The sequence below is a fragment of the Crocodylus porosus genome, unplaced genomic scaffold (genome assembly GCF_001723895.1).
Source record: "Crocodylus porosus isolate Cpor-Errol unplaced genomic scaffold, CroPor_comp1, whole genome shotgun sequence".
Taxonomy (NCBI): domain Eukaryota; kingdom Metazoa; phylum Chordata; order Crocodylia; family Crocodylidae; genus Crocodylus; species Crocodylus porosus.
In genome coordinates this window covers 36,688,592-36,711,215 of record NW_017728943.1, presented here as the reverse complement: position 1 = coordinate 36,711,215, position 22,624 = coordinate 36,688,592, and the positions used below count along the sequence as shown (strand labels likewise).

Here is a 22,624-nt window from a genome sequence, read left to right as displayed (position 1 = left end):
CTTGTATGTAATGTCTATCTATCTATGTATGTCCAAGTTATATTAAAAACCTTTAAATGGCTTTGTAATATCAGCTACATCTAGCTATTATAATAATTAATGATACTGTTTTATAAATCAATATATGTATTCTTGATAAATTCATATCCAGTTAATGGTGTAATTTAAATAAAAAATTAATGCAATAAAGGACATACAGGAATAGGCAGGAAATCTTTAAAGGTTAAGAGGCAAATTTGTCTAAATTCTTTTTTTTGGTACCTGTTTTTGAAAAAGTGCACACTCAAATTCAACTGATATCATCCTTGATCCTATCATCACAATAATCCCATTATTTTTTACTTATCTATATTCATTATGTTTTTTCAGTGCAGTGCAAGAACGGATCTTTCATTTAAAATAAGTAGTTTTATCATAATTTCCGATTCTTCTGCAAAACTAACATCAGATTCGCAGTCAGCAATCCCAAGATGTGACCAGAAAAAAAATGGTAAATGCTGTCTGTCTTAATATTTTCTCCATTAACTACTCATTCCTTAATTGTGTTACTACATGGTTATTTTACTTCTACAGTGCAGTGCCAATAAAAAGGAAAACATAGTTCCAAGCATAAATGTATTTACAGTACTGTGTAAACCTTGAAGAATGTTTTAAAGTAATAAAAATCTGTTCCTTATCTCTTGTTTTAAATACAGCTAATCCAGTTTGTTCAGAAAGCACATGCAAAAGTGAATTAAAAAACAAAACAAAAGAAAGGGCAACTGGAAACTGCTTTTTTATTTCTAGATTGCATGTGGATGTGAAAATGTATCTCAGTTTCTTTTGTTTTCTTTTATAATCTGTAACTGCAAAATACATCTTAAATAATAACACAGGATTAACTGGCAATTTATTAATTGTTCCTAACATCAATTATAATCTTACATGTTTAAAACAAAGCCCCTCAGCCTGTTTATATGTTGAATGTTTTATGAAGAATACCTTTTGAAATTATGCAAAACACTAAGCTTTGCTATCCACACTGACATGGTGCAGAAATGTCATTTTAATCCATTGCGATTTTTTTTGACATTTTTCTTAACATTGCTCTGCCTTATTTAGAACAGCAACAGTGATCTGTGCAGTTTCTTTTGACACTGATGGGTATTTAAAAATGTTACATGGAAGATAAAAAAAAATAAATTGCTGCCAGTCACTTGAGCAATTCAGCTACACAAGCAACTGCTATTTGCTAAAAGTTTACATTTCAAATTAGCTTGTATTTAAAGATGGGAGAAACAAGAGAGTACAATTATTATTGCATGTTAAACTGTACTGGAATATTGTAAAATATGCATTTTAAAATGTATTTTGTTTTCAGATGGAACCAGAAGCAAGAGATACATACCCATTCCTAGGAGGCTTAATTTAAACTTTATAGGAAAAACATAAACAGCAAGGTTCACGTAACACACTGAAATATGTTACACATTTTAAATATCTTCATTTTAAAATGCGTGTTATTTTTTCTCTTGGGATCACTTACATGACTCTCCCTAGACAAAGCAGGGACATGTTACATTCTTAAAAATTATCTGCAATAGAGATCACATTCCTAGGCATGTTTGAGTCTTTTTATTACTAAGGATAACCTCTTAATGGCATCACGATTTTCTACTTGTTAAGTGGACATCTTCAGAATATTTAACCACAAACAAAGCAACTTCATTTGGAGGAAAAATGGTTTGGCATGATGAGAAACATAAGTTTTTATCTACTGCCACACTAGCATATCAATTATTCAAGCCCTACTAAATTTAGTTGTCTGCTTTTAAAACATTGTTTGCACTTGCTTCATGGAAAGATCAAAGTATCTGATAATTTTGCTAAATTATTTGTTTTCACAGTATAGCTATGAAGGAAACATTTTATTTGTCTGTGTTATGTTCACATTTGAGTCAAATTCAGCAGATTTATTCCATGCATACAATATTCCTCAACAGTGATTCGAACTGACTTCTTATTAGAACATGCATCAATGTAAATAAATGTATGACTCAGCTATGTAGAATATGCTATCATCTGCAGATATTTATGTAGACAAAACCACATTGTTACAGCCAATAAAATTATGCAATAGTGACTTGTTTGGAGGTTTTGCTGATCAGATAATGACTAGCTAAAGGACTGAAGGGCCTAGGGCAGAACTGAAGGTGCTTAATGCTCTAGCTGGTCATTACCTGACTGGTAAAGTCCAATAAGGAAGTAATTATTGCTGCTATAAAATGATATGTAAAAGATCTAGTGCTAATGATTTTTTGTATTTGGTAGGACATGAAGGTTTCAGCATGAAACTATATTCTTAACATTTTTACAGTGTTTTTAACAAATGAACGCTTCCCTGGGTTGATCTGATGACTGTGCTGTAAAGGTGAAAAAACCTGCATTTCTCAGTCACGGCAGGATTTCATTGGCAGAAAGGTACTGTCAGGTATGGACTTCCTCTCTGCGCATCCAAATCATATGTTTTGTTCTCTAAAAGCTACAAACTCCAACAAACATCGCTGTCTCTTCATTTCCTCTGAAACCTTGTTATCACTAATCCTGTCTGGTTGAAAACAAATTTCACTTATTTTATTAGACACTGAAGTTCATTCTCTAAAGGAAACAGGTAAAATCATTCAGATTCTGTTGTAATATGCCATAGCACACAAGTGTAGAGCTCCATGGCTAACCTAGAGAGGCAGAGGTATCTGCTCTACTATTTAATGTGAACATTGTCTATTTTTTGAGCATCTGACTTTTTAAAATCATTTTGCACTCAAGTGAAATGTGAGGACAAGACAGAAGAACAACGTCAAGACAAATCAGCCATTTTTTCTTTATCCTGGCTCAGGTCAATGCAACTGTTGAGCAACTACCGACTGCAGGTATAATTTTTAAAACAGGTTAGAATAATAGAAAGTAAACTGCCTAAGCCTTAGATTACTTTTTTCCCCCCCATGTAAAGAACATAGATACCCAGGGTGGTATGAAATGTCTTCCAATTTTACTACTCTTGCATAAAGCCAGGCAATTTGAGGGGGGGAAAACCCCCCAAACAAACAAAGGATGTTTAAGCGATTTCATTTATTTTGATAATCCTCCTCCTGCACCAGTGCATTTTGCTGTCTTTGTCAAAGTGAATGACAACAATTTGGCCAACTCTCTCTGAGCTGCACTCAACAGTGACAGGCAAATTATCAGAGGCCCTGCACTCCTTATTATCAGAGGAGAAGTCATCAGGAGGACGCGTGGAGGATCCCTCTCCCCTGTCACTATTTGTCAGTGGGACAAGGGCCACTGCTATGGGTAGCTGACAGGTAATTTCAACAATAACAATTACTCCTATTACTGGTGTCATAAACAATTCGCCCCAGGCATGACAATAGCAAAGCTTTATAATTCAATGCCATATAAATAAATGCCAGCAGGTAACAAGTAATTTAGCTCCAATCAAGCCTTGGCCCCGGCATTAATATTGTTATTGCAAGAAAATGGAAAATTGAAAAAATTCAATATGTTAATGAATTAAGGGAGGTTCAAAGGCTAAGCAAGGGAGGAGGGAATTGAGGAAAAAAGGAGTTAAAAATCATTATTTTAGATTTGGCACAATACTTGTGTTTGGACAACATTCTACTGACTTTTTTTTTTAATATAAAGGGGTAAAATGCAGTCTTGATATTTTGTGTTTCGGGCAAGTTGAAAGTGTGAATGGGAACCTGATTTCCATTCTCTGCAACTCACTGCCTACACCAAAATAGTAAAAATAATTAGCTGCATTATTTTTTTCAATAAATGAAACATGTTTGAAACGCTAATATATTTAGGTAAGAGAAAAAAAGTTTCATCTACCCATCATGCTAGTTTAAGTTCCTTTTGCTTTTGGGTTCATGTTTTTCGCAAGCTCAGCTGAATTTATTCTTATTTATTAGGGATGAGAATAATAAAACCCTTCTTCTCCCTCAACATTCCTGCATTAGGTGGTATTGGCCATAGCACTTAGAATTCTTCCACAAAAATCAGAAACAGAAAATGCAAGCAAACAAAAAAGAAAAAAAAAATGAGGAGGGGGGGGTAGGGGCATGGGGGAGAGTCCAGTATCCCTAAGTACAACTTCTTGATCAGCCCAATTTGCAATTTTACTATTTGTCCAGCAAGACAATGTGCCATCAGTCTGACAGCAGTAAAAGAATTTGAAAATCTCTAATTAGAAGAGCTGCAGAGCAATTAACGCATGTCAAATTTCACTTCATCAAGTGCCACTCTAATTTTCCCACTAAAAATTAATGGACTTTTTTTGTATGTGTGTGTCCCCTCAAGGCAATGTTGATTCAAATCTGCTCAAGATGCAGTGTTGCACAGCTAAGCATCTTCTTGATTACAATCCGCCACACTTCTAACTGCTTTCATTCTCACTGCCACAGATACTTTGTCAACAGTCAAATTACGCCATGCTGATAACAATGCATAATGGTGTTCCTCAAAGGAGACTCCTGTCATGGAACAGCGTTTCATAAAAATGTACCGTTTACTTTTCCAGGAAATATATCTGTCTGAAAATGAAGTTTTTTGTGTTTTCAGCATTGGGTGTAATGTACTTTTTTCTCTCTCTCCTAAACTATAATTTATTTATTTTTTGAGATTACATGAAAATACTGCAGCGAGCTGTTTGAAGAGCTATACAGAATGGAAAATATTTAGTCAGTGTTTGTGCAGGCTTTGCTTAACCACTTTGCTCCAAGACATTTGAAGAGCAATATCCTCCTACAAATGCCAGTGATTTTTTTTTTTTAAAGAACCCTTTGGGTAAAATTTTGAAGTCTTCGCATAAGCAACGCTCCTTCTGACGTCAATGGGAATTTTGCCTGAGTAAGGACTGCAGCTTTGCTCCAATGGCTATAAACATGCTGGACATTTCTCTTTTAATGGACTGTATTTAGATTCCTAGAAGAGTTTGTTTAACAGGCACAGTTGCCAGAATCCTCAAAACATCACAAGACACATAAGATAAATTACCTTTTTGTCAGAAAAGGGTATGTGTCAGGAAAGAGAGTTGGTTCATTTGTACAGTTTTTTTTAATCCCCTCATTTCCCTCCTGGTTTTGAAGATCAGTATTCTTGAGTCATTGGAACAGAAGTGTGAAAGGGAATGGAAAAATATTTACAGTGATTAAAAGTTAAATTTCTGAGGAATGAAGTCCTTCAGAAATGTTTCAGATTTTCATTTGCAGAATTAAAATATAGCTCCCTCCCCATAAGCTTTAAAAAATTGGTGTGCATAGTCCCTTAAGTTGTTTGATTTATCACTATTAATGCAGACTAGTGCCTCAATCACTTTTCTTTAAAAACAGATACGCAATTTGTTACAAGAATACTTTCTATTATTTTTAACTGTCTTTTCAGACTAACTTCATGGGACCAAGTTCTTGCTGAATGGAGTTCTGCCAGCAGAGAACATAGGTCATATATTACCTGGTATATCATACATATCTTCTCTTTCCCCTTCTATTTTGACCTTACCGAAGTTAAGTATTTTCTTTACAATATGGCTGTTTGGTCAAAAACCTCTCTTGCATATTTAAAAATTAAAATTGTGGGAGTTTGCATTACCAACGTCTAAGTTTTCCTTTGTGGCTGTCTCATCCAATTATCAAAAAGGTACAGCAATTCCTTTAAAAACACGGGTAGAACATACATAAACCCACTGTTGAAACATTCACAACTTGCAAAAAAGCCCTATAGATGTTCCCCAATCAAGTTTACATACATTGTCTTCCTAAATATTATACTGCAAGCTTTAAGAATTATAAGGCTGCTTATAGATAAAACACATTCCAGGTAGTGGGTATCAAAGACCCTTTCAGAGATCTAGAATGATCTTGTCATTAAAATAATAAGCAGGACTGTAAATTTAAAAAAAGAGAGAAAAAGAAAAATGTGATTATATAACACATCCTGCAGTAATCAATTTTACCTCCGATATCATCCTTTTGTTTTCAAAATGCTAAATAAACAATACATAATGCATCCCTCATCAGCCAAAACCATGAGGGCTCTGTGCTCAAATAACAGGAAACATATTCAATTTTCCTAACAGAAGACAGTTCATTAAGCTGTGCCACATCAAATAAAACTTTAATTTCTCCAGCATCAGAGTCGCAATGAAAGCAATTGAGGAAGATGAGCCATATGGTACTTCTATCAGCAAACACATATTGCTCATTCCCCCAAAGTTTTCTAATTCTGCTCCCCAGACCTGTGTAATATAGATAATGTGCTCTGAGAGCAGCAACCATGAGCTATCTGGTGTACACTTCTAATACTGTATTTAATGGGAAATAATGAATCATAAAAGCCTGCAGAAGACGGCTTTTGCTAACCTAAATCTCAGCTGTAATTTCATTGTTCTGTGCCTAAGATGCTGTTTGCCCTTTCCAAACAACAGCAGTTGAGCATAATTATGCGGCTTCAAACCTGGGCTGGAGGAAAAACCTTCATATTATAACCAAGTTTCTGTTAACTCTTCAAATTCTGAACTTGATGTGACTCTAATACCAAACTGAGAACTTTGGGTGATGCTTTAAAGGTCGTATAAAAAAGTATATAGAAAACCATTCCAGTGGATAACCATGTAAATTAAACTTATGACTCCCAAATCTGGCCCTAAAAGCAACAAGGGATGTCAATGAAAAATTAGGAAATCTGCTTGATGTGGAGATATCTGACATTCATCTACTGTAGTATGTAAAAGTGCCATAACCATATAACACACTAAATAATTTTTTTTAGGTATGTCTTTTTTTTGTTGTTGCCAGACACAAAAGTTCAGGTTTGATCTTTGAATAAATGCCTGAAATAAATTGTCTAAGTTTAATAATATTCTTGCTTTTCTTATGATCTATTTAACTCCATTATAAAGATAAGGTTAGCAGTTTAATAGCACTGGTGTAATATTTGCCCATGTGTTTGCTTCACCTACATGTTAGTAAACCTGGGTGTGGGTGAAGGAGTCAGTTTTTTTAAAGGCTGTCTGTAGGCAAGTCTATATACATTAATATTTATACACCTCAAACGAATTAAGTTTACAAAAAAATAACTTGGCTTAATAATGCTTGGAGAATTTCTTAACCTCATTTGAAGTAATTTCTTTTCCCCCTCCCCATCCAAAATAAAATAAAAAATACAAGACTAATTTCAAACATTGTCTAGATACACCATTTATACATATTGAAAACATATTTTAGTGGCTGTGTTTGTTTTGGCACTATATGAACCAAAAACAATTAAATTAAAAAGAGAGACTTTTAAAAGTTAGAGATTGCCTTTTAAAAGCTTATTAAAATCAGCATGTTAGATGTCTGTCTTTGAATTAGCTTTACAGACTTGATTGCCTTCATTAAAGCTGACTGTTTGGGTGCTGCTTCATGAATGTTCAAGAGTCTGCTTTTTTTTAACTCCCCCCACAACGCTGATTCTTACTACTTGTCAACTTGTACATTCTCCTCTCGATAGCATTTTAAAGAACATGTGGTTTTCGGAAGAAGCATTCACCTCTATGTGAAACGGTACAACAAAAACCCTGTCATTAATGCAACGAAACAACCAACAGGTAAAATAATAACTGCAAAAAACATCTAAAGGAAAAAAGAGAGAGAGAGAGAGAGAAAACCTCAAAACAAACACACGCACACACTGATTATATCTCATGAATGCCTTAAAAACAAATGTTTAAACAGTTTTTTTGAAACAGTGCAGAAAACCTCTGCATGCTCCGATGGGTTACAATAACAATGGTCTATTGCAATGTAAAACAAGCTGGAGGATAAAAAGGTGCTTTTTGTTACCATTTTATCAAAGCTGTTCATCTTCTAGCTGCAGGCAGCATTTTGCTGGAATTGCAGATATTTCTCTGTCCAGGCTCCTTTGTTTGTGCATCTCATTTGCATATATTTATCTCCAGCTGAGGGTGCTTTCAGCTCATTAAGGCCTCCCCTCACATTATTTCATAAGCCAGCTGCTAGGAGGGATTTCACCTGTGGTGACTGAGAAAAGAGGGGTGAAAAACCAAATTCTTCATAAAAAGGAAATCTTCTGACTCTCTTCCCCTATAAATGGGCACCATTTGTGTTAAACAGCCTCTTGTCATGATAGATGTCTCCAGGGGTCAGGGGTTAAAGTTGATTTGAAGGTCAGCAGTAAAACAACAGACAAACCAGACGCCAAACTGGTTCCTTAGCTGTCGGTGGGAGCAGTGGTACAACCAGGTCTTGAACCTTTTTCAACCTCTAATAAAACAGGGGAAGAATCTGAAGTGGATCAACCAGGCCCCTGAGGAAGCCACACAGAAAAACACAAATAATATCAATATCAAGCAGCAACAGGAAACAATGGGCTAGCTCTCAGTGCTACATGCATGCTTCTATTGTTTCAAGAGCTAGGGAATTAATTCCACTTATTTATTTAAGGCGTGTCAACTCACTGCCTAAACCTGTTTCAGTGTCAAGATGAATAAAACTTTTATGGCTCATAAAATAGAGCCATTCATCTCAATGTTCTTTGTGGTGCCTTTTTTTTTTCTGGCCGACTGAGTTAGGCCTCTGATCAAAATGGTTACATCCGAAAATGCTGTTGCTATGAACTGTACCATATTAGAAAAGAAAATTATTTGATTTGCAAATGGAGCTCAGCAGAAACAATAAAGAAAAGCATTTTCTCAGCAGTGTAATAGCCCCCCCCTCCCCCCCAAATTCTCATGGATGCTCTTTACTCAACTGAATCCACTGTCAGCAATGCCTTCATTCAAGAAAATAGAAATTTTTATTCTAACTCTAAAAAAAGGGGGGGGGGAGGGAAGAAACAATAAGGAATAATGCCCTGCTAAGATATTGCTTTAACATTAGATTATCTTCTTAGCCTATTTCAGGCTAAGATCTTATATTTCTTTATATCTACATATATATGATACAATATGCCTTCATGTTGTACTAACCAACTAGTCATCTACTTACGTTTCCCAAGTTTGTAGTTCTCACTTTCTATTAATGATAATAATGCCACATTTTCAATGTCATTTCCATAGTCTAACCTATGGTATTGACTCATGTAGTTGAAGGCTAAATAAACATTCTGACCAAATTTGTAGTATTGCAATCACAATCTAGTTGCAGTTTTGGTATTACTTCAACTTGCCCCTTACAAATGATTTTTTAGTAATACAGGCTAGTGAAACTATATCAAACAGCAAAGCCTGAACTAATTTCCGTGCCTCACTACTAGGGGCAAAAGTTTATTTAGAATTAAAGCAGAAGGAAAAAAATCCTCAACCTCTAAAATTAAAAAATAAATAAATAAAATCCCCAAACAGAAAACCTACTATGAAAGTGTGCCATCTCCATAGTTCTGGACTGACAGGTAACAACATACAATGAAGTGTATTTTTATCAGAAAAAAAAAATCCCATTAATTATAGTTCATGACTACTTTAAACCAAATGTTCAAATACTAGCTGGAAATGATGCATAAAATCTCAGCATGTTCTGATAGGTTATAGAGTCAATGGTTTATTGCAATGTAAAACAAACTGCAGAAAGAGAAGGTGGTTTTGTTTACCATTTTCATCAAAGCTGTTCATCATCTTGATATACTTATGCTATGTTGTGACCTCCATGTATGTTGCATTTCATTTACTTATTTATTTTCCAGAGGTTTTTGCCACATTTGTTGCTTTGAATGTCAGAGATGTCAAGTAACTCCCAGGGATCTTTGTACTACGTCCCATCTGAACTGAATCTCTATCTATAAACTAGGCGGTAGACACAAACTCAGAAATATTTATCATAAAGTAATGTTTTAAAAACCTAATCTGAGGCAATTAGTAGCTGCATAAACATAGACATCTACCTACTCTAAATGCAATTCGTTTTTTAAAAGATTCTTCTGTTTAAACCAAAGAAAGCAGAGTTCTGATGGAGATGCGTTTGTGTTATGCAATTTTGTTTAAAACCTTATTTCATTTTGCCCTAGAACTTTTTTTAAAATCTTCTTTAAAACTTGCAGTTTCTTTTCTTGATATCCAATATTGAAAACACCCAGAATCCAAAGTAGATATACACAACTTCAAAATCTTTAGCCATGTTTCTCATTTTTCTCTTTCTTTAATCTAATCACTAATTCCTTCACTTGGCCAAATAGTTAAAAATGTTAAGTGCTAGCAATGCCTCCTACCTCCCCCTCATATCTGTCTCTGTTTATGGAACAGGCCCTGGTTTCCTCCTTCTCTTGTTCAGCTCCAGGTCCTCAGGTCAGGAGACTGTAAATACACACAGCACTGCCCCAACCCATAAATCTGAGCAAAGGGCAGGCTTATATATTCAGATAAGCAATGTGGAAAAAAAAATAAAAGAAAAGAAAAAGAGAACAAACAGACTCTGTGGTGAAGCAGGCACTTTCCTAGAAACAAAAATTAAATGCCAACAAACCTTTAGAATAACCTCTTTGGGAGGGAGGCTGGGGAATGGGGGTGAAATCTCTAGTCACCTCTTAATATTTGCCACTAAAAATGAACCTGGAATGTTCACTCACTTTTTTTTTCATTGTTTATATACAAATCATTACAAAATGCATGTTATTGCCTTTGAGGAAACAAAATTTAATAAGTGGTTTCTATTGCTTTATAACACGCTTTTCTCTCTTCAAGACCTTGTTCAGTCGTGTTTTCTTTTTCCTTGCCATTTCATTCCCAGGACCTCAGAAGCTTTCAAGGGAACTGTCCCCCTGTTATTGCTTCTCAGTTCCAAGGTCTTAGAATAAATAACATTGTTATTACTCACCTCACCAATTTTCAGGAAGAATTATTGCTGCAGCAAATGCGAACAGCACTAATATTTGCAAAGTGATAAATGGATTGTTACATACCTTTCGGTCTGTGTGGCCTCTAGTTATCCTAAGACCATCCTTTCTTTGGGAGGCCTCTGAACTGAGCAGGATTGAGACACTTTGTGTGCCTTGTACAAGGTTTCCCCCTTCCCCCCCTCCCCACCAGATGAGTAGTAACCTTTAATGCTGAGACTAGAGGAAGATACAGCAAGAGCCACAACAAGCCCAAAGAAACCACCCAGTTAATGAAGACACTTTCTGACATCCTCCTGTCCCATTTACACGCTGATTCAGCCAGTTTTGCTTGAGCAAGGCAAGCTGGACTGACTGACAGCTTGCCTATTCCACAAAGAAATGCAGAAACACATAGGACTTCACTCTGCTGCCTCTGACCTTTCCCCACTGCACTCACAGGAATCTCTCTGCCTCTCTTTGTTATCTGGTGTAAGCGGACCCTGGTGTTAGAGAGCTTTCCTTTTTCACTTTTGTTCAGGTGAGTTGTAACATATTACAGATGTAACAGTGATAGAAGCCATTACACTCCAAGGCCTTCCCTTCTTGAGTTGAAAAAGAAGTGAAACCTCCAGTTAGTTGACAGACCTCTACAGAAAACCATGCCAAAGGAGGATAATTATTTTCAAGTCCATTCCACCCCCTTCCTGACTTTCCCCAGTGACCTAAAACAAATCTAAATCAAATGTTTGTGGTGTTGGTGGATAGTAGGATTAAAGGTTTTCACTAACATGTTAGCTAAAAAGGAGTTTTCTCTTTGCTTGTGACATTGAATTCTTAGTGAACTCTCTTCCCAAAAACTGAAATAGGGATTTGAAGCGGCAGCAAAGGCTTTGTCTGCCTTTCTATTATAAGACTGCATTTTAATAGATCTTATACTATTACATTTCCTAAAAGAATCTCAGTCCAAGATTTCTTTATTTCAACAAGGGTTAATTTTTTTAAAGGCAATTTTGTATAGCTTAAATTTATCATGTCGACTCCTCCTTTTTTATTTAAAACAAATGTCTAAATCAGATTAATTACATAACGTGAGTCATGGTGAAAAATGCCCTAAACCGTGCAGTAATTTAAAACAAAACATTTTACTTCAGATCCACATCAGAGGCTCTGTAATAAGCAATTTAAAACATTCTAAATGTCTACTATTAATATGCTGGGGTCATTAATGAACTTGTTCTGTTGCCTGCAGACATTTGCAGAAGTTGATAAACAGCTAAATCTTATGACATTTCCTGATGATGGACTAAGTCTAGATTCCACCTTTTTAAAAGTCCTTAACAGTGGTTGGTGTTGTTTCTTTCAGATCAGGAATACAGGGGCCACTTTGGGAATGATCCTTGTCTTTTCTTATGGATTTGGGAATCAGCTGTTTCTGAGGCATTCTTCCTCTTCCCAGGATCTGTGCATTCTCTCCTGCGAGGCCAGAGATTCCTGGCAGGAGGGGAAGCTAATGCAAACCAGGTCTGCATTCACTGTAAGGCGAGATCCTTTCTCTCTATGCCAGCCAAAGACAAGGGTTTGATGGGAGCCAAAAGATGGGTTAAGAGTTCCCAGAGATCTCTGCAGAGGGTTTTGGCTGCAGAACCTTTGCCTATAGGTATCTCTGCTGGAGGTATCACACAACTTAACTCAGTGGTTCTCAACTTTTTTAGACTCAAGGTGTCCCTTGGAAAATGCCAGTTTTTAGTTTTCACTTGTTTTTTGACTACAGAAAACTAATAGAGCAACTGTATTGCAAAGACTGCAATGGGTCAGAATGTTTTTAACATTATGAAGTCCGACTGGAAATCTCCACGTTTATCTTGTCACAGTGGTAATATCGCAATGCACCCTGAGGCACTCTTGAAAAGATCTCAAGGTACTCCAAGGTGCAATGGCACCCTACCTGAGAATCACTGACTTAACTGATGGTAACGGAACTGCCGGGCGAATAGTGCTTGGACCCTTTGGTAAGCAGTTTCCATTGGATGTGTTCTCTCATGCCTAGGGCCAAATTTTCAATGGCTTTAAAAAGGTCAGATCAAACAGCCAACCAGGTTAATATGGTTAAGACATGCCAGTTTCTCCAGCCAATAGCACACAAGGAAGTTATGAAGGTAGTGTCACATATATGCATCTTTGACTACCCAGCCTGAATGACCTACCTATTTACAATTGGCTCAATGAGGGGTTAAGGGGATACATTTTCAACATCAGTCCAAAGCAGGGCTTAAACATATGCCTCGAGAACTGTAGCAAGGTGCTTCAACCACTCTTCTGGGACAGCCCAGTAAGTGGTTGTGTTTACAAATATCAGTGAAATAGCCTGGGGCATGGCTTTATGAATCCATTATGATATACAGTACTGTGTGGTTTTCCAGATCCATCTCCATGGATACTTGTGAACACATAAGCAATTAAAATTAAAGTTGGGGCGGGGGGATTGGCAAAGGAGAAAAAGAAGAAAGAAGAAAATAGGCAATGCCAGCTGAAATGTGCATTGAGGTGGAGAACTCTTGAAAAGGGTGGGAACAAGAAAATGTTCTAACTGCTTGCAGCAACCTAGGAGAAAGAAGACTTTCTGACCAAAGACTGTGATGCATGGTGGGCCTGGGCTACAAAGCCTACCTGAGAACAGACTGGAACAAGTCCTTGAGGTAGACTGGAACAAGTTCTTAGAGAATTCTTAAAATGAGGACAATGTTGCAATGGATGGGGAGTCCTCTATTTGTGCATGCATATTGCCTGCTAACAGGATTCTGCCTATGATAGAAGCTGGGAAGCTGATGAGAAGGGAGTTGCTACAATCAAGGTGAGAAGAGATGAAGGCATGGGTGAGGATTTCAATAGATTGGAGTCAAGGCACTGGCATAGATTGGCAAGGTGGCAAGGGGCAAGTCTGTGCATAAAAAAGACAAAGAACATGGAAGATACTTAGTTTGTAAGGTTTTCCAAGCAAGCACTGTGTAAACTATATACTGCTTTCTGTGAGGCAACCAAATGCTTAAAAATGAGCAACAGAATAAGCTGGGAGAAGAAGGAACTTTGTGAATGAATAATCACACCAAGGTTATGGGGACAAATAGAGGAGACAATATTGTGAGTGGAAATGTTTCTCTTAGCCAAAATCTTATGTCTTTCTTACCTTCTGCCTTCAGATGAAAGTGGTTGAAATAAAGAACACATGGACCTAGATAGACAGGGAATTAGGATTCTTTGAAAGGGCGAGTTACATTTAGTTGGGTATGATTAGCATAAAAAGGCCTACTTTAAATCGTGCAGGTAATCCAATTATTTACTATGAAATCTAGCCATAATTCTCTCATTTCTGCATAAACATTATACATACATGAACACAATTGGTCAAAAAAAAGTTAAACTGGATTAATGTAATCCATCAGTAGGTTTAGGGCTGCAAAATTCCCCAGACAATGACGCAAACCAGGTGACACTTTGAATAATGTAGGCCTCCAGATATCCCAACCTCTCTCCAAACCTTGGTAAAATTTATTGACACTCTTTTTAACTCTAGAAACTGAGCTGGAAATGTCTTGAGAACATATTTTCTTGTAAGATTTCTGCTGCTTCCTGGCTTGTAAGACAGTTTGGAAATACGGTTGGTTGGAATAGTATTTCTTGCAGTATTTAGCTAAAGTTGGGAGGTTTACAAACCCAGCTAAAATTAGGGAATATATAGGTAAATGAAAAATCATAATAATAATAACACACTCTACCCATATATTTATATGCGTATATGTAAACAACAGGCTTTGCACAATCAGGTCTTAATTTTTTTTTGTCAGAACCTCAGAAAAAAATATCAGAGAAGTTCTTATTTTATCCAGACCAGTTCATAAATCCTAAGTCGTAAATCCACATGATATCCCAGACTGCTGGATTTTGCATTTGGAGCTCTGAAAGACTGATAGCTGAAAGATTTATAAAAGCTGAGGTAGCCATACTGCTCCCTATTGGCTACACATCTGAAGAGTTTCATGTATGTTGTTTATTCCAGTGATTCCTATGTATGGGATATATTGTATTCATGAAATGAGCTCCTTAGTTTCAAATAAGAATAGTGTAAACCGGTGTGCACAGAGCTAACATTTTTGATCAGGCTGCCATCCCCCCCTCCAATTTACGAAATAAACCCAGGCATCAGATGTCTAAACTCATATGCTCTCTTAAGAAGCATAATCATTTAGTTTGGAGTTGGCTGTAAGCCGTACAAATATATCCTGCAGATTATTTTCTTAGTTCTACAGACACTGCATACTTGGAATCAAAAGGCAGGCACATTAGAAGAAGAGTTTTCTATTTAATGAGTTGACTTAAATCAAACATATGTGGGGCTAATTTTAGATAAGGAACTATGGCAGAAGGGCTGTATATTGGCCAACAGTAGGCAGGCGGTCTCTCAGTTGAACTCCCCAAATACAAAGCTTTTATGAGTATATCAGTGAACTTCATGGGACGGTTTGTCAAATCAGACAGAAAAAAGACATACATGCCCTTGTAAAACAAACTCCTGTGAGCCCTGTTAGAACTTTTTTTATCTTACTTTCAGGGAGATACAAAAAAGCAGGAGCACAGTCTCCAAAGGCCTCCTCTTTAGTTCTTCATTGTCCATCTAACTGGGCTATAACCTCTGGATGGTCAAAGAAAAGAAGGAAAAGAAAATATTTTCCTTTATTCTTCAAATTCCAGTACCAGAAATAAGTCTCCTACACAACTGGTGCTGATTCTGCATTATTATATACCTTATCCAGGTTCACTAGATGAATGTGAATGGGTCAAGTGTCTCCTCCTGTGCTAAAAAACTAACCAGGGTTGTGGGTGGTAGAAAGTTTTGTGAGTTTCTGCTCATGAACTTCCCAATAGTGGGTAACGTCTAGATTCTTGGACCTTGAAGGACCTAGTTTTCTATGCCTCTTGGATTCCTTCAACACTGTGTTTCTGGAAGTCCCTCAGTGTCTGGTGGCTGTTTCTTTAGAAGACCTTCCTCAAAAAGATTTCTTGGTGTGGAAAAGTTAGAGTGAATGTGTACAGCCCATCCATTTCCGTATAGCAAGCCTTCCCTATGCATTCTCTGCTTGGAAAGTGCTGCAGAGTCAGGGGACTTTTTACATGCCTATCTGGGAGAGATGATCTGACCCAATGTTAGATTTTACTATTCTAAATGAGTCGGTCATCTTCATGGTTTCTGAAAAGAAACCACTTCTCTTTTTAATCCATCTGTCATAAAGTTTTCCTGATTCGTTTCTCTAATTAAAAATGCTATACAAGAGCTATAACTTAGCAAGAAATGAAAGGTCAATAAATGAAGAAAGCTTAATTTGTAAGTAATATGACTATTTAATGAATCATCTCATTTTTAGAAAAGAAATTAATCTAAATGCAGAAGACATAGACATTTGGAGTATGTGCAAACTGGATATTTAAATTTTAATGAGCACCCACTGAAGAAACAGGGTGAAAACATAGCAGATAGCAAAAAACATTTTTGAGAAATTCTTTAGGCCAAGTGTTTTTTACCTTGAAAATAGTTATCCATATCATTTCAAAACATCTATGCTGAGGATCAATGAAGTAGGAATACCACTGTTAAGAATGCTGACTATAACTAGGTGCATTCTACGAAAATGGTCTGTGAGTATGTATGTGCATTATTGAAGTATTCATTTCAACATGTTTTGCATTTACTTTCCACAGATACTAAAGAGTAAGTTTTACTGGACTTGATTTTCAAAGAAAACAAATTTAGAAATAGCATATGTAGATGCTTTTTAAAACCAAGTGTTAGATATGTACACATGAGTATTTACAGCAGAAATGCTTACACACCCAGCTAATCCCTGAACAGTACCATCTAACTGAGATAAGTAGGGAAAACAGCTCAAGTAGCAATTTGTAAAATCATAGACTGGCATTTGTAAGGCTATCAGGGATCACAAGATAGCATCTAGTCCAACCTCCTGCACCAAGGCAGGATCAAACATAGGTAGACCATTTTTGGCAGATGTTTGTTTAATGTGCTCTTAAAATAGTTCAATAAAAATATATTCTATAACTTTACTACATCTCCTGTTCCAGTTTTTCACCAGCCTAAGAACTAAAAAAGTTTCTTCTAATAGCCTACCTAAATCTAATTTGCTGTAAATTGAGCTGATTTCTTCTTGTCTTTCCCCCTTCTGAAGAACAATTAATCACTTTCTATTTTATAACAAACTTTTATATACTATTGGAAGACTGGTTTCATGTTCACTATCAGGCTTCCTTTGCTTAAACTAAACAAGCACAACTGCATAAACCTTTCCTAATCTGTCATAAGGAAAATCTCTTTCATTTGTTGTTTTCCTCTGGACTTTCTACTTTGTCTATAACTTTGGTGACTGAATCTTGTCACAGTATTCCAATGGAGGGCTTACCAATGCTAAGTGGATTAGAACAGTTACCTCCCAAGTCTTATACATAACACTCCCATTGTTGACTCATGTAGTGGTCCATTTACCTCCCCTCCCCCAGATATTTTTCTGCCATGTTGCTGCTTAGCTAGGTAATCCCTTTTTATATACGTAGAATTTACTTTAGTGTAGCACTTCGCAATTGTCTTTTTTGAATTCCATCTCCCCCAAAAATTTGTCAAGATTCTATCTTCTTCTATCCCAGGAAAAATCCTGGAAAAAGTCATTAAGGAGTGTATGTGCAATAGGCTTGCAGAAGGTAGGATTCTGAATGACAGCCAGCATGGCTTTGCCACAGGCAGGTCTTGTCTTACCAATCTCATTTCCTTCTATAACCACGTAACTCACTACCTGGATAAGAGAGAGGAGGTTTACCTTAACTTCCCAAAGGCCTTTGATCTGGTATCCCATGATGCTCTCCCAGGGAAATTGGAGGAATGGGGGCATAACTGTGTGACAGATGGGTAGGGAACTGGCTGCAGGGTAGGCCAGAGAGTTCTAATGTATGGATCTGTGTCATCCTGGCTAGAAGTGGCCAGTGGTGTCCCTCAGGGGTCTGTGCTTGGTCCAGTGCTGTTCAACATCTTTGTCAATGATTTGGATGTGGGGGTGAAGAGCTCACTGGCCAAGTTTGTGGATGACACCAAGTTATAGGGGAGCATGGTCACACTTAAAGATTGCCTGCAGATACAGGTGGACCTAGACAAGCTAGCAAGTTGGGCAGATTGGAACTCGAAGTTCAACACTGTGAAGTGTAAAGTGCTCTACCTGGGGATGAACATTCCCCAACATACCTACAGGCTCAGCGATACCAAACTGACCAGCACCATGACTGCAAGGGACCTAGGAGCAATAATAAACCACAGTATGAATACGATCTGTCATTGTGACACTCTAGCCAGCAAGGCAAATAATACTCTGGCATCCATCAATTGATGCATCTCAAGCAAAACCAAGGAAGTTATTCTTCCCCTTTCCTCAGCATTGGTGAGACTGCAGCTGGAGTACTGAAGTCCATTTCTGGGCACCACAGTTCAACAAGGACTTGGTAACGCTTTAGAGAATCCAGAGAAGACCCACCTGTATGATCAAAGACTTGCATGGCAAGCCATATGAGGAAAGGCTGAGGGACCTGGGACTCTTCATACTGAAAAAGAGAAGGCTGAGAGGGGACTTGGTAGCAGCTTACCACTGCATCAGGGGAATGCATCAGTGGCTCAGTGAACAATTGTACCAAGAATAATGGCCACAAACACCTGGAAGACTGTTTCAGGCTTAACACTAGGAAAAAACTTCTTCACAGTTAGGGTGTCCAGACTGTGAAATAGTCTCCCTCCAGAGGTGGTACAATCACCTACCCTGGAAATCTTCAAGAGGAGACTGGATGGTCACCTTGCTGGGGTCACCTGACCCCAGTTGTCTTTCCTGCCTAATGCAGGGGGGCTGGACCCAATGATCTTGCAAAGTCCTTTCCAGCCCTTACAGTCTATGAATCTATGAAAAGATTGCTTTGAAATCTGAGCTTTTCCTCTCAAGTATTTGCAACCCCTTCGAACTTGGTGTCATCAGAAGATCTTGTAAATGTATACTTTATTCCATCATCTGTCATTAATAAAAATATTAACTACAAGCAGGTATAGGACAGACCCTTAGAAGATGATTTGGATAACTTGGATGACCCTTAGAAGATGACTTGGGTGACTTGGATGTAGGAGTAAAGTGTACTCTGTCCAAGTTTGTGGATAATACTAAGTTGTAGCATGAAGTGAAGACACCAGAGGGTAGGGAATGATTGCAGGTGGACCTGGAAATGTGGGCAGAACACAATAGGATGCAGTTCAACAAGGACAAATGCACCTAGGGCGTAAAAATATCCAACACATGTACTGGCTTGGGAATGACCCTCTTAGCAGCCCAGAAGCCAAAAGAGATCTCGGAGTCATAGTGGACTCCAAGATGAACATGAGTCATCAATATGGTGAAATCATCAGCAAAGCTAACTGCACATTATCATACATTAGCAGATGCACAACAAATAGAACCAGGGAGGTGATACTTCCCCTCTATGTGGCATTGGTCAGACCACAGTTGGAGTACTGTGTCCAGTTTTGCGCACCGTATTTTAAGAAGGATGCTGATAGACTAGAGAGGGTCCAGTGGAGGGCCACTCATATGGCTAAGGGTTTGCAGGCCAGGCCCTATGAGGAAAGACTAAGGGTTCTGGATGTCTTTAGCCTCCGTAAGAAAAGGCTGAGAGGTGATCTTGTGGCCACCTACAAATTCATTGCGGGGGGCGGGAGACAGCAAGGAATCAGAGATGCTCTGTTCACCAGGGCACCTCTTGAGGCAACAAGGAACAATGGTCACAAACTGACAGAGCAGCTTTAGGCTGGACATCAGGAAAAACCTCTTCATGGTAAGGGTGGCCAGACTTTGGAATGGGCTTCCAAGGGAGGTTGTTCTCTCTCGTACCTTGGGGGTCTTTAAGAGAAGGTTGGATAAGCATCTGGCTGGGATCATCTGACCTCAGCACTCTTTCCTGCCTGGGGCAGGGGGTTGGACTTGATCTGTTGAGATCCCTTCTGACCCTAGCATCTATGTATCTATCAATCTATGAATCTATAAGATCCTACTTGATATGTTCTCCCAGTTTGACAAGGAAACATTAATCCCACATTTGCCTGAATCTAAGATGACCCTGAAAGTAAAATAACCTCCGCAGCCCATAATTAGATTTTATACATGGAAAGTTTATAAATTTGTTATACTTTTCCATGTATAGAATCTAATTATTGGAAAATCATCTTAAATACCTCCCCCCCACCACTGCAGCATGGACAGCAGTGGTAGGGGGCAGGCACTGGCAGTTAGGCAGTGGGGTAGGCAGTAGAGGGAAAGTGCTGTGGACATGGTAGGGGCAGCTGGTAGGGAGAAGGTGGTGTGAGGGGCAGGCAGCTTGATCCCTGCTGCTTGTCCCCCACTCCACTTACTCCAGTCTTGTGCCTGCCCCGCTGAAGCATCAGGCTCCTGCCTTCCCTGTCTCATCTCCCCTGCTTCTCCCTGTCTGCCCTCCCTGCAGTCTTGGGCCCTGTCCCCCTTCCCTCATTTCCCTCCCTGCAGCATCTGCCCCTCTCACTAGGGCCCAGCAACAGCGGGAGTGGTGGCAGTGACATGATTCTTGGGGTGTAGGGATGCAGCCTGGTCAGACATAATGCCTGGCAGCATTGGGGCTGGGGGAAGCTGTGGCGACAGTGCAGATTGTGCCCCCACTGTCAGCACTTATGTGCTGCCTATGGCAGAAGTGTCGGGGGGAGGCTACAAGTGGCAGAAGCAGCATGGAGGGAAGGTGGGAGGGGGCCCAAGACTGTATGGGGGGAGAGAGAGAGAGAGAGAGAGAGAGATAGAGAGGCAGGGGGTGCAGAGGCAGTGGGAGGAGGAATGCAGCAGCTGTCGCTATGGCCTCAATCCCAGACCAGGGAGAACAATTTTTCAACTAGTCTTTCACATATCTGATGGTGACTACGTCTGGCCCATACTTTTTCAGCTTGAGTATGAGCACGTTATGTAGGACATTATCAATGCCTTAATGAAGTCAAGATATATCACAACTACTGCTTTCCTCTTAGCCAGTAGCCAGTTACCCTGTCAAAAGAGCAAATGAGATTGGTTTGCCATGATCTGTTCTTGATAAGTCCATGTTAGCTGTTTTTTAATTTGTTAGCTATTTTCTAGGTACTTGCAAATTGAATGTTTAATCATGTGTTTCAGAATCTTTCTGGGAAACAAATTTAGGCTGATTGGACTATAATTTTCCAGGTCTTCATCTCCTCCATCTCCCCTCACTTCCCATTTTGTTAAACACAGGCAATATGTTTGCCCTTTTCTCAGTCCTTTAGAACCTCCCTTGTTCTCCATGTGTTTCTGAAGCTAATTGCTAATGGTTCAGATTGCTTCTGCTAGTTCCTTAAACACTCTGTGGAGGCTTTTATCAGGCTCTGCCACCTTAGACTCATGCAACTGATCTAGATAATATGTGAACTGTCCTTTCCATGCATCTTCCATGCATACTCCTATCTCTTTGATAGAATTAATTTAATTAAGTTTATTGTGAAGACTGAAGAAAAGAAGACTTGGAATACTTGAACGTTCCCTGTGTTATCTGTTATTTGCCTTTCTTTCTCACTATGCAATGGACTGTTAGTTTGTTTTCCTTTTTATTTCCAATATTTTTATTAAACATTTTCTTGTTGCCCATGTTCCTTGCTACATGAAACTCATTCTGTGCCCTATTTTCTTTGATTTTATTCCCCACTGCCTGTGCTATTACTTTATACACATCTTGAGTTTTATGTCCTAGTTACCACTTTTTGTATACCACATTTTGATTTTTAGGTCATTGAAGAGCTCCTGATGCCACCATAATGCTTTCTTCCCCTCATATTATGATAGTTTTCTATTTTGTCTTTACTTATCAGCTCTTCTGCCCTCCTTTATCCCCCAAGTTATATTCCCAGGTGATTTTATCTATTATTTCCCTCAGTTTTTTGAAGTCTGCTTTTCTGAAGTCCATAATACTTGTTCTGCTGTTTTCACATCTTCTTTTCTTTAGATTACTGCACTATATCATTTCTTGATCACTTCCTCTCACATTTTCTTCCACCTTTAGATTCTAAATGCATCCCCTCCTACTAGCCAGAACAAAATGGAAAGGAGCTGCTTTTGTACCAGTTTCCTCCATCTGCTGAAACAAGTTGTCCTTAATATATTCAAAGAGCTGAATGGTCTGGCTATGTCCTGCCATATTGCTTTTTAACAGATGATCTGGGCACTCGAAGTTCCCCATTGCCCCCAGCTTCCAGTGCTTGGTGTACTTCTAACAGTTGTTTAAAAAAAACTTTGTCCATCAGCACTTCTTGATCAGAGGATTCATAGTAGACCCCCCCCCCCATGACCCTGGCCATATCCTTTCTCCCTATTATTTTTACCCAGAGACATTCAACAAACATGCCCCTTTTCATAGTTTCCTAGTTTCATATTTAGTAGGGTCAGAAGGGACCTGAGCAGATCAAGTCCAACTGCCTGCCATGGCAGGAAAGAGTACTGGGGTCAAATGACCCCAGCAAGGTGATTGTCTAGCCTTGTCTTAAAGACCCCCAGGGTAGGAGCCGGCACCACTTCTCTTGGAAGTTGGTTCCAGATCCTAGCCGCCCTGACAGTGAAGTAGCACCTCCTGATGTCTAATCTGAATTTACCCTCTGCCAGCTTGTGAC

At 38.4% G+C, this 22,624-nt stretch overlaps 2 long non-coding RNA genes across 4 annotated transcripts in view; one reads left to right on the top strand and one right to left on the bottom strand.

The window, feature by feature from the left end:
- LOC109319531 overlaps positions 1–22,624 on the top strand; it is a 53,481-nt gene that overhangs the window by 1,848 nt on the left and 29,009 nt on the right. For 2 of the 3 annotated variants that reach the window (XR_002103530.1, XR_002103531.1), the window contains exons 2-3: positions 2,357–2,470; positions 5,425–7,630. This is a non-coding gene — a long non-coding RNA (uncharacterized LOC109319531). Of the gene's footprint in view, positions 1–2,356; positions 2,471–5,424; positions 7,631–8,318; positions 8,572–22,624 lie in introns of those variants that run through there. The other variant, XR_002103532.1, reaches the window with a different exon arrangement.
- Positions 2,978–8,325, bottom strand: LOC109319532. Its single transcript, XR_002103533.1, has 2 exons — positions 7,866–8,325; positions 2,978–5,138 (listed from the first exon to the last, which is right to left on the bottom strand). It is a non-coding gene; the product is annotated as an uncharacterized LOC109319532 (long non-coding RNA).